This window comes from Cupressus sempervirens, chromosome 4 (genome assembly GCF_028749045.1).
Source record: "Cupressus sempervirens isolate cs-2001-9-10 chromosome 4, ASM2874904v1, whole genome shotgun sequence".
In the NCBI taxonomy this organism is placed as follows: Eukaryota; Viridiplantae; Streptophyta; class Pinopsida; order Cupressales; family Cupressaceae; genus Cupressus; species Cupressus sempervirens.
In genome coordinates, this window is record NC_143121.1 from 677,563,584 (window position 1) to 677,574,231 (window position 10,648).

General features: G+C 32.7%; 1 long non-coding RNA gene across 2 annotated transcripts; it reads left to right on the forward strand.

The window, feature by feature from the left end:
* The first annotated feature begins 602 nt into the window (after positions 1–602).
* Positions 603–10,224, forward strand: LOC149563069 (uncharacterized). 2 transcript variants are annotated; one of them, XR_016363537.1, is made up of 4 exons: positions 603–647; positions 926–1,288; positions 1,459–1,521; positions 9,827–10,224. It is a non-coding gene; the product is annotated as an uncharacterized LOC149563069 (long non-coding RNA). The 2 variants fall into 2 exon arrangements; XR_016363538.1 differs by lacking the exon at positions 603–647 and having other exon boundaries at positions 748–1,288.
* Positions 10,225–10,648: the final 424 nt, after the last annotated feature.

A 10,648-nucleotide genomic window follows, 5' to 3' on the forward strand; every position in this document is an offset into this window, starting at 1 on the left:
CATTTGAGGGTTTCACTTTGTCTCATATATGTTATGGTTTTTATGCTAGTTAATGCTTTTGTTCTTTTAATAGATTAGTATTACTTGCTAACATATTTCTCATATACACTAACAACCTATCATTCCTTGTTAATAGTGACATTCTCCCCTTGTTATCCTTATTAACTCCAGTATTAAAGTTATTCTACCACTACTCCAATTAGTAGTTTATTATCTTTTTTATGTTTATTCTCTTCTTCATTCTTCACTTCTATTTAATAAGTGAATTTTACATTTTCCTCCTTCCATTGTATTTTAAAAATGTGATACATTTTTTTTCCTTTAATTATATTTAAACAAATGTGGTACATTTTTCTCTTTCAGTTGTATTAAAAAAATGTGATTTCAAAAAATGTTATTCCTACACTAATAAATGGCATATCTAATTGATAATGATTAAAAAATTATCAAATATTATTTGATACTATTTAATTTAAAATATTATTTTATAATTTAGAAAAATATTACTAACTTTTAAATAAAAAACAAATCATATTTAAATTTGCATAAATAGATTCCACATAAATTTAATTTATTTTCACATTGATTTATATTGCAAATCTAGCAAAGACGGGAGATCCGTTGAAAAAATTTCAAAATATCTCAAGGTAAAGTCGGGATAGCCGTTGAGTAAAAATCAATGGTAAAAACAATTCTTACATTTTCAAGTTAAGATAGCCGTTGGAGAGAGCCGAGGAAAAAGCAAATCAGTGAGAGAGAGATATAACAATTCAATTCTTCGATTTGTTATGTGATTGTTCTTCCTCTGTTTGATTGTTCTTCGATTTGTTATTTGATAGATCTTCCTCTTCTTTTCATGTTATCTGATTTGTCAGAATCCATTTTGAGTACTGGTCTGTGTTTCATGTTATCTGTCTATTTTTAGAGCGCGCAGAGATAAAATGAAATGGATTTGGAGAGGCAGCAAATTCAGACGAAGATGAATGGAGAAAAAGCTCAGCGCGATTGGAGAGTCAGAAGATGAAGAAATTGTGTTTCTGTTTTGGGTTGAATTTCAATTTTCTGCAAGCTGCTATAATCGATAAGCCTTTTGAGGATGCCCTAGGAATATTTTTTTTTTCTACACCACAAGAACCGTCGAAAGGATCACGAGGATGGAGAGAGTTTATCAAGCCGATATGGAGGAGAAAGAGAGAACGAGGATATTATTGAGGCTGAGGGAAACCAAGGAGCTCAAAGAAATGATTGAATTTTTCAAATATGCCGAGGAATCATTATTCCACGTCAGGTTTGCCTTTCCCATTTCCTCAAATTCTGATGTTTCACATTTTAAGAGAAAATTTAAATTTATGTTATTAGTTGTTCAATCAAAACCTGTTTGAAAGAAACACCATTCTAAGTACGAGATCTACAATATTTGTGTTACACTGACGAAACACCAAATGTTGGGAGACACAGAGAACTGGAACATAGCACAAGGAAAAAACAGTGGAAATTTCCCCTCAAGACAGCCATAACAAGGTACCTTGCATACCTGAATCTCAGATTTTCCCTTATATGATTGTATACACGCTCGTAGACTTTCTGTTTTCTTTCCGTGGATATTTCATTGTTATACCTTGAAATTAAAACTAATGGAGTATTAAGAGGAGATATTTGTAAATTCTAGAAGAAATTTCAGAAAACTTTAATGATCCACTCGTTTTGTGTATCTTTATGAGTCATTTTGATGAAAGTAGTTCAGAGCGTTTAGGTATATTGTGAAATATAGGTCGTAACAAGGATTTTGATGAATAGCTTACACCATCGTTACTGGTTAAGAGAATTGCTATCAGATGTTTTAGAGTGAGTTTGTAGGGTATTTCAAATAACTATTTCATACCGTTCATATTCTCTTAAATGCGGTGCAGGACCTGCTAAGGTATTTGATTTCAAATCAATTCAAAAGATATTTTACTTAACTATTATGACAATTTTGGAGAGAACAGGGGATCTGATAAAGACCTCAGATTGTCATTACTGGCAAATATCATTGGTATTGGTTAGGGTTATGCTCAACCGACGCCCATTTTATTTATTTTTATTTATTTTTTCTTCTCGTAAAGAAGGATTGCGACTTCCTTAGAGCATTTGCTTCTCTTTTCTGGTTTTCGTTTCTTCCAAATCAACGAGCAATCTTCAGAAATCATGAGGGATCACACCTTTAATTATGTTATGCTATATAGGTAAATAGATACAGAAGCAGAGAAACTGTCAACCAAGGGAATTATCATTAGTCACGGTAAACATAATTTCATGAAGATCAACAATGCCAAACAATAACCGTAGAAGGTCTGTTGACAAAAGAAAAGATGAAAAATGAGCAATTTATGTAAGGCATGCTCATATTTAATCTATTTGATACCTTAAGTAGTATGACAAAGAGCTTGGCAGAAAACTATAGAGGCTTGTCTTCCCACTTTCAATCCATGCAATCAACCTCTTTAATATGCGTGCTTCTATTATTATTATTATTTTGATCGATAATTAATTCTAATTTATTAATATAAGAAAAATATTACATCACTAATTACATTTCTGCCCATCAACATTTCAGACTTCAACTTGAAACCTTACTCCTAAATAAGACCAACTACGTTCATCGTTATCAAGTGTAATATAACATTCCTAATTACATTCTATCATAGCATAAATGCTATTACATATGCATTTTTTTGCCTTCTTTCCCTTCGCACCTCACTATCATCACATCTCCAACTGCTTCATCTTTCACATACAACACATTCCAAGACTTATTATTATGTTTTGGGTTTTGGGTTTTCAAAAGCCTTGCAAGTCTTAGCTCTACCATATCACGCTCCATAATTATCTACTTCAAATTCTCCCATGCCCTAGCAATCTCTGCTTTACAAGTTTCTTTGTCCACCTTACCCCACCAACACACAAATATAATTAACCCAAAGACCCTTGCATCTTTATTTGCTTCAAACAAACGATAAATGACTCCTTTAAACTCTTTAGATTCTTCTCCTATTTCCATGCCCTTCATAATCACCATGGTAAACCACATCAAGATTCACACTCTATTTCCTTTTCCTTTAAATCTTCCCATGCTCTAGCAATCTCTGCTTTACAAGTTTCTTTGTCTACCTTACCCCACCAATACACAAATATAATTAACCCAAAGACCCTTGCATCTTTATATGCTTCAAACTTGAACGATAAATGACCCTATGACCTCTTTAGTTTCTTCTCCTATTTCCATGCCCTGTGCAATCACCATGGTAAACCACATCAAGATCCACACTCTATTTCCTTTTCCTTCCTTGAAACTGGCTTCCAATCACCTTGAGAACATTTTCTACCACCTCTTCTATTTTGATCTTTAACAACCCCAAAATCCTTTCATTGAGAAACTGCCCTAGGGATACTTTTATTTATGCCCTAGGAATACTTTCCATATTTAGTCATTGGAACCACAAAAAGAATCACAAGGATTGAGTAGCTGATCCTCTTTGTGCTTTGGTATAGTGCTATACTTATAATGGCTACCTGCATTCGTACCTTTACAAAAATATTCTAGTTTTGGTGCTCAAGAATCAATACATACTAAACCCTTATGGATCTTTATCCTAATAAGCCATGATGACCTAGATTGGCTCCCTTCATTGTTGTCTAGGTTTTTGTAGGTTAGAAAAATAGAAGATGGAATGCTAAGCTCATAAGTTCATAAATATTAACCAATTTGACATACAATTATGTAAACCAATAGTTGCACCTTTTTAGCTTGGACTGAAGTAATAGACCAACAATTCCGCTCACTATGGATCAATCATAGTTGACCAAACAATCCCTCTTTTTAATTGGTCACTTAAATCATGCATGAAATCCTTGTAATATCAATTGAAAATTATCTAGTTGTACTCGTTTCTATGGATGATATTCCTAGATCTATTAAGGGCACTTGTGAAAAGATCTGTAATATTCACTATGATTATTTTTTACTAGAATTCACTTTGTGACATTTTTTCCATATTCTAACAACTTACAATAGGTACATATAGCCCAAGTCTTTGACCCAAAGATTGGTAAATTTTAGCTATTAGTTTTCTTATTCTTTTGAACTTTCATGAGTGCAACTCTTGAGAGCTTGAGTTGGTGTGTTGATGATATACGTGGTACAAAAATTGATTTTCTAATTGCATGGAGCCACTAACCAAAATTACATAGAGTAGCTTGGCCTTGTGGAGTGTACATTGTTTGACAGATGTAGTTCCTTTGGTGAATTGATGGAGTGATGACATGTGATTGTCACATACAAAATTCTCATACTTGATTAGATACTATTTTTAAGAACATAGTTTCAGATTTGGACTCTGTAAGGTTGACTTAGTTCATCACTTGGTTACAACTTGGCAATGACATGGCAAAATGAAATAACTTTGAAATTACATACTTTTATAATTATATGCATATGAAATTATATATCATATTCCATGACCCAAGCCAAGTCATAACAACTTGACAAGGTCTGCTCAACTCGATGACTCGGACAACTCTCACACGACTTGCAGAGAGTCAGGAAACTCTAGTTAAGAATATTGATGTACTCGGGTTCTTTCTTATCGTAGGATTTGACAGCCTTCATGTTAGAAAGAACCCTAGCTTTATCCAAGCCTAAGACTAGAGTTGATTTCAACAAACTCATCCAATAATGAGATGAGCATTGTCACACGGGAAGTGCTCTTAAATAGGTTAAATCAAGAAGATGTAGCCAATAACCAAAATTATATAGAGTAGCTTGGCCTTATGTTTCAACAAACTCATCCACTAACAAGATGAGCATTGTCACGCAGGAAGTGCTCTTAAATAGGTTAAATCAAGAAGATGTAGCCAATACCCAAAATTACATAGAGTAGCTTGGCCTTATGGAGTGTACATTGTTTGACAGATGTAGTTCCTTTGGTGAATCGATGGAGTGATGACATGTAATTGTCACATACAAAATTCTCATACTTGATTAGATACTGTTTTTAAGAACATAGTTTTCAGATTTGGACTCGGTAAGGTTGACTTAACTCATCACTTGGTTACAACTTGGCAATGACTAAACAATGACATGGCAAAATGAAATAAACCTTGAAATTATATACTTTTATAATTATATGCGTATGAAATTATATATCATATTCCATGACCTGAGCCAAGTCATAACAACTTGACAAGGTCTGCTCAACTCGATGACTTGGACTACTCTCACATGACTTGCAGAGAGTCAGGAAACTTTGGTTAAGAATACTGAGTTACTTGGGTTCTTTCTTATCGTAGGCTTTGGCAGCACTCATGTTAGAAAGAACCCTAGCTTTATCCAAGCCTAAGACTAGAGTCAATTTCAACAAACTCATCCACTAACGAGATGAACATTGTCATGCGGGAACGGCTCTTAAATAGGTTACATGTTTCAAAGAAATCAAGAAGATGTATGGAGGATAATGGACAAAAAGCACAATGAAACTGCAGCAGGAGACTGACAAATTTGAGAAAAAAAACTGGATCAGAATACAAGTAAAAAAAAAAAAATTATATATAATATTAGAGTTTAATCAAGAGATGAGAGAAATGTAAGGTAAAAAGTTACGGATAGAACAATGATTAGTATTTGTATTAATTTGAGCATGTTTAGATCTATATGAAGTAATCATAGGCTTTTCTTATGCATTGTAGTATTTTCATGTTATTTTATTTTATATGGACATTTGACCTAGAGAGAAGATCGACCAGTGCTAGAATAATCCACAAAAATGCCCGCTAAACTACCTTTTCATGTTATTTTATTTCATATGGACATTTGACCTAAAGAGAAGATCGACCAGTGCTAGACTAATCCACAAAAATGCCCGCCAAACTATGACATTTTCTTTTAAATTCAGTGTTCATTGATTGATAATAGAAAGACATTTGGACATTTGGATGGGGCATTTGGATGGGACATTTGAATAAGCTTGTTTCCACCCCTATTCGATCAGGCTTACATGTACATTTGTTAGAACCATGTCTGGGCTTTCTATTAAATCAAGGTTACATGTACATCTGTTTTAAACTTAGAACCATATGAGAACTTTAATATCATAAAATATTGAACTCTAAAATATTTAGACTTAGCATTTGGATGGGGCATAGGGTGCTACCTCAAAAAGGGTCATGGGTACAATGGATAATAGAAAAATGTCTTTCCCGAGCTCAAAAAGCCTGACCTGCTACCTCTTTCCCCGATGGATTCCCTTTGCTATTTCTGTATGTATACTAGTCAGCTCCTATATCTTCTCAGTAATACCTTTTCTATTTTTCTGTATGTATACTAGTCAATTCCTATATCTTCTAAATAGTATTCTCTCAATCTTGCTAGGGTTCGTATGAGTGACAGACCTCTAATATCTTCATTATCTTGAATGCTGTGGCTATCCATTCTCCACTTTACAATATAAGTTTATATGCTTTCTTACCTTTCTTATTGTCAACTCATACTTAGAATATATTTTCAATTATTGTCTTCCAATCATTTGGCCTAGCATGCAGCCAAAGAGATTTTATCAATTTCTATCTTACAATTTCCATTTGCAATTGTAAATAGATTTGCACAAAATATATTAACTTGATATGCTCATCAGCAACCAGGGAATGAGAATAAATACTTTACAACCCAAATTTGCAGTAAATGTTTAACTCATTGCTGGATTATAGTCTTTCCTGTTCATGAAGGTTTAGTGAGTTACTGAAAACAGTGGTTTGAGCATACAGCCAAATTGTGGAGGGCATGCTTCTAAAGTTTTCCAAAGGAAAAATAGGCTATATGAAGAGATGTCAATGTTTAACAAAAGAAACATTCCAAATGTGTGTAATGTGCTTCCAATCGAAAGCCCAACCTGCCTGTATTCATTCACTCACCTATGCCAATCCTATTACATTTTATGCTTGATTGTGTTACCTTAGAAAAAAGCTCTTTTTGATTCCTTTGAGAGCTATAGCATGCCAACAGTAATTGTGTGGCACATATGTCAAATTGACTAGTGCTCTGCAGGCACAGTTTTTTTTTCAAGTTTTATCAATGCATTTGGATTCTAATATGCATGGTGCTTGTTGATTCTAATATCCATTCTTTATAGTCATTTGTCTACTGATTTATTCTGTTGTGCTTGATTTATGTTCGCTGATAGTTATTTAGGTATTGCTCATCTTCTCAGTATTTTAACTTCTGACTTCTGAGTTTGGTGTGCTTGATTTTTTTGGTATTTCTATTTTCTCTTGCGTCAGAAAATTCGTGTGCAAAGGTATAAAAAATTATTCTTATGGCCAGGCACACTTTCAGATTATTCATTTAACAGTTTTTACTATATAAATTCATGGTGTTTCTTATTCTCTGTTTTTTTCTCTGCTTGGTATTTCTATTTTCTCTTGTATCAAAAAATTTTGTGCAGAGATGCAAGATTATTCTTATACAGCATTTGCAGTCTATCCCTGTTTGGAAGAAAAGATACACGTGTGCGGCTTGTGTGCCCATTTATTCATTTCATAGTTTTTTGTTATGTTAATTCATGGTTATAAGTGAAGATTATAAGCATGGTAATTTTTGATATTCATAGAGGTTTATCACTTTTTAAGCAGGATTAGAAGAAGTTTTATCTTTTGGAAATGAGTTCCAAAATCGATTGCTAAGGTTCAAACTTTGGTGTTTATATATATACCTGCCTAGTTGTTTGTTATATAGAGAGTTAAATATTATTTTTCACGTCTTCTATGAGATTACTCCTTTGAAGCATTATGTCATACAGTTCTATACAACTTACTGGAGCAGTTACACATGCCTTTTATATGCTTCCACATTTTGGATACATGTCTAATTGGTCAGTGACAGCCATAGCATTTGACAAAAATTCTATCCTTTATTTAAAATAATATGTTAAAAAATCCTCGTTTCACTCTTTGACGAATTCGCATGCCTTATTCAAAATCTCCCAATTTGGCATAGGTACGGAGGTTACACCTCCTAATTTGCATTATGTCAAAAAGTTAACCTGCTATATTGTTCCCTATTCCAAAGCTCCCAATTAGCAACAAAGAGGGAGGACGCTGGCAAATGTTGTCGAATACCTTAGCAATGCAGTCGAAGAGTCTGAGCCCTTGGTCAGACTGTTCCCAAAAAATTATCAACGATTCCCAAACATTTGTGCCTCTAGCTCAGATCTGAAAACATGTGGCACATATGTCAAATTGACTAGTACTCTACAGGGAAAGGACACGTAATTCACAGTTTTTCGTTATTTCAAGTTTTATTTAATGCATTAAGATTATAATATCTATGGTGTTTGTTGATTCATGGAGTTTTATCACTTTTTAAGCTGCGTTGAAGGATTTTTGTTTCTTCAAAATGAACTTCAAAATTGACCGCTAATGTATGTCTAAAGATTTCAAATTTATTATTTATTATTTTGGAGATGTTAGTGTTTTATATACTTGTATATTGTTTGTCGATATTAGTTGCCATTCTTTATAGTCAATTGTCTACTTCTGATTTTGTTGTGCTTGATTTATGTTCGCTGATAGTTATTTAGGTATTGCTTATATTCTCAGTATTTCAACTTCTGATTTTGTTGTGCTTGATTTCTATTTGATATTTCTATTTTCTCTTGCATTATAAAATTCATGTGCAGAGGTATAAAAGATTCTTCTTATGGCCAGGCAAACTTTCACAGCTTTTGTTATTTTAATTCGTTGTATTTCTTCTCCATTTTTTTTTTCACTGCTTTGGTATTTATATTTTCTCTTGCATCAGAAAATTGTGTGCAGAGGCATATACAAGATTATTCTGATGGTTAGACACACTTTCTGACGATTTTACAGCATTTGCAGTGTATCCTTGTTTGGAAAGAAAGATACACGCGTGCGCCTGTGTACCCATTTATTCATTTCATAGTTTTTCGTTGTATTAATTCTTAGTTATAAATGAAGATTCAAATATATGCATGGTAACTGTTGATTCAAAGAGATTTATCACTTTTTAAAGTAGGATTGGAAGAAATTTCATCTCTTGAAAATGAGTTGCAAAACTGATTGGTAAGGTATGTTTGAAGAATTCAAAATTTGGTATTTATATATGCCTGTCTAGCTTTTTGTTAAATAGACGTAGGTTTGAAGAATTCAAAATTTGGTATTTATATATGCCTGTCTAGCTTTTTGTTAAATAGACAGTTAAATATTAATTTTCTTGACTTTCATTAGATTCCACATTTTGAATACATGTCTACTTGATGAGTGGCAGCCGTAACATTTGATGAAAATTCCTTTATTTATAATATATAACAAAAATCCAAAAGCTCCCAATTTGGCATAGGTACGGAGGTTACACCTGCGAATTGCATTTTCTTGAACATTTTAGAGAGCCCTTCAAATTAATCCATCTTGAGGATATCCAACATTTAACCTGCATAATGTCAAACATTTAACCTGCTATTGTTCCATATTTTCAATATGTGTCAACATTGACACATTTAACCTGAAATTCCACGAGGCATTATGTCAAACATTTAACCTGCTATTGTTCCATATTTTCAGTATGTGTCAACAAATTCATTTCTTAACAAAAAAAAACTCTCTTTTCGTTATGCTCTGATAGATGTACTTATCCAGCCATCAAAGGAGTCCATGTTGTTGGACATCTGAGCGCTTTGTTTATTTTTCCAATAACATAAACATTAAATCCCCGAAAATTATCAACGATTCTCAGAAATTTCAGGTAAAACTTAAGGATTTCTAATTTTTGTGATTGCAGGTTCTGCACATAAGGATTTCTATTGGTTGTGTAATATAAAGAAAGACTTTCACATTCTGGAGAAATCTCGGCAAATTGATTAAGGGGTCTTCTATTGGTTCCTTAGACTGTTGGTTTCGGAACATCATTAAAAATCTTTCATTTCATTTCAATGTCAAGCACAAAATTATTTAAGACTTTAAAGAAATTACACATTAGTTCTCCTTTGTCATCAATTTGGAAATATTTAATAGCTGTCAACAACATTTGAGGTCAACAATCGTTGAATAGCAGAGCAGTGAGCTTATTTGGAATATAAAAATTATGCAAAAATGTCATTGGAGGCTTATTGTATCTTTTACAGTGTTTATTGTAAACATTTATCAACAGTTGAATTTAATAAAGATATAGTTTTTTTTGGGGAGGGATAGAGGTATCCCTCCAAAGATTCTCAAGATGTTATTGGACATCTTTGAGAGTGTCTCTTTTGTTTTTAGATGATTATTATTTTTGTTTTGTTTTTATTTTATTTTATTTTAAATTAATCAAACATAATTTTTTTTGTGCATTTTGAATTATTTTAATGTAATATTTGTAACTATATCATGAAGTAATTGTAAATTGTACATCTCTCTCTCTCTCTCTCTCTCTCTCTCTCACACACACACACACACACACACACACACACACACATTCTAAATTTATAGAAATGAATAAGTTAGAGAAATAAATGATAATATATTATTAATTGATTTAATATTACATGTTCTCAGTACATTGTTTAGACCTTTCATATGAATATTGAGCAAGTTTTGAGATAAGAATTGTGAAGGAGGGCTAGAA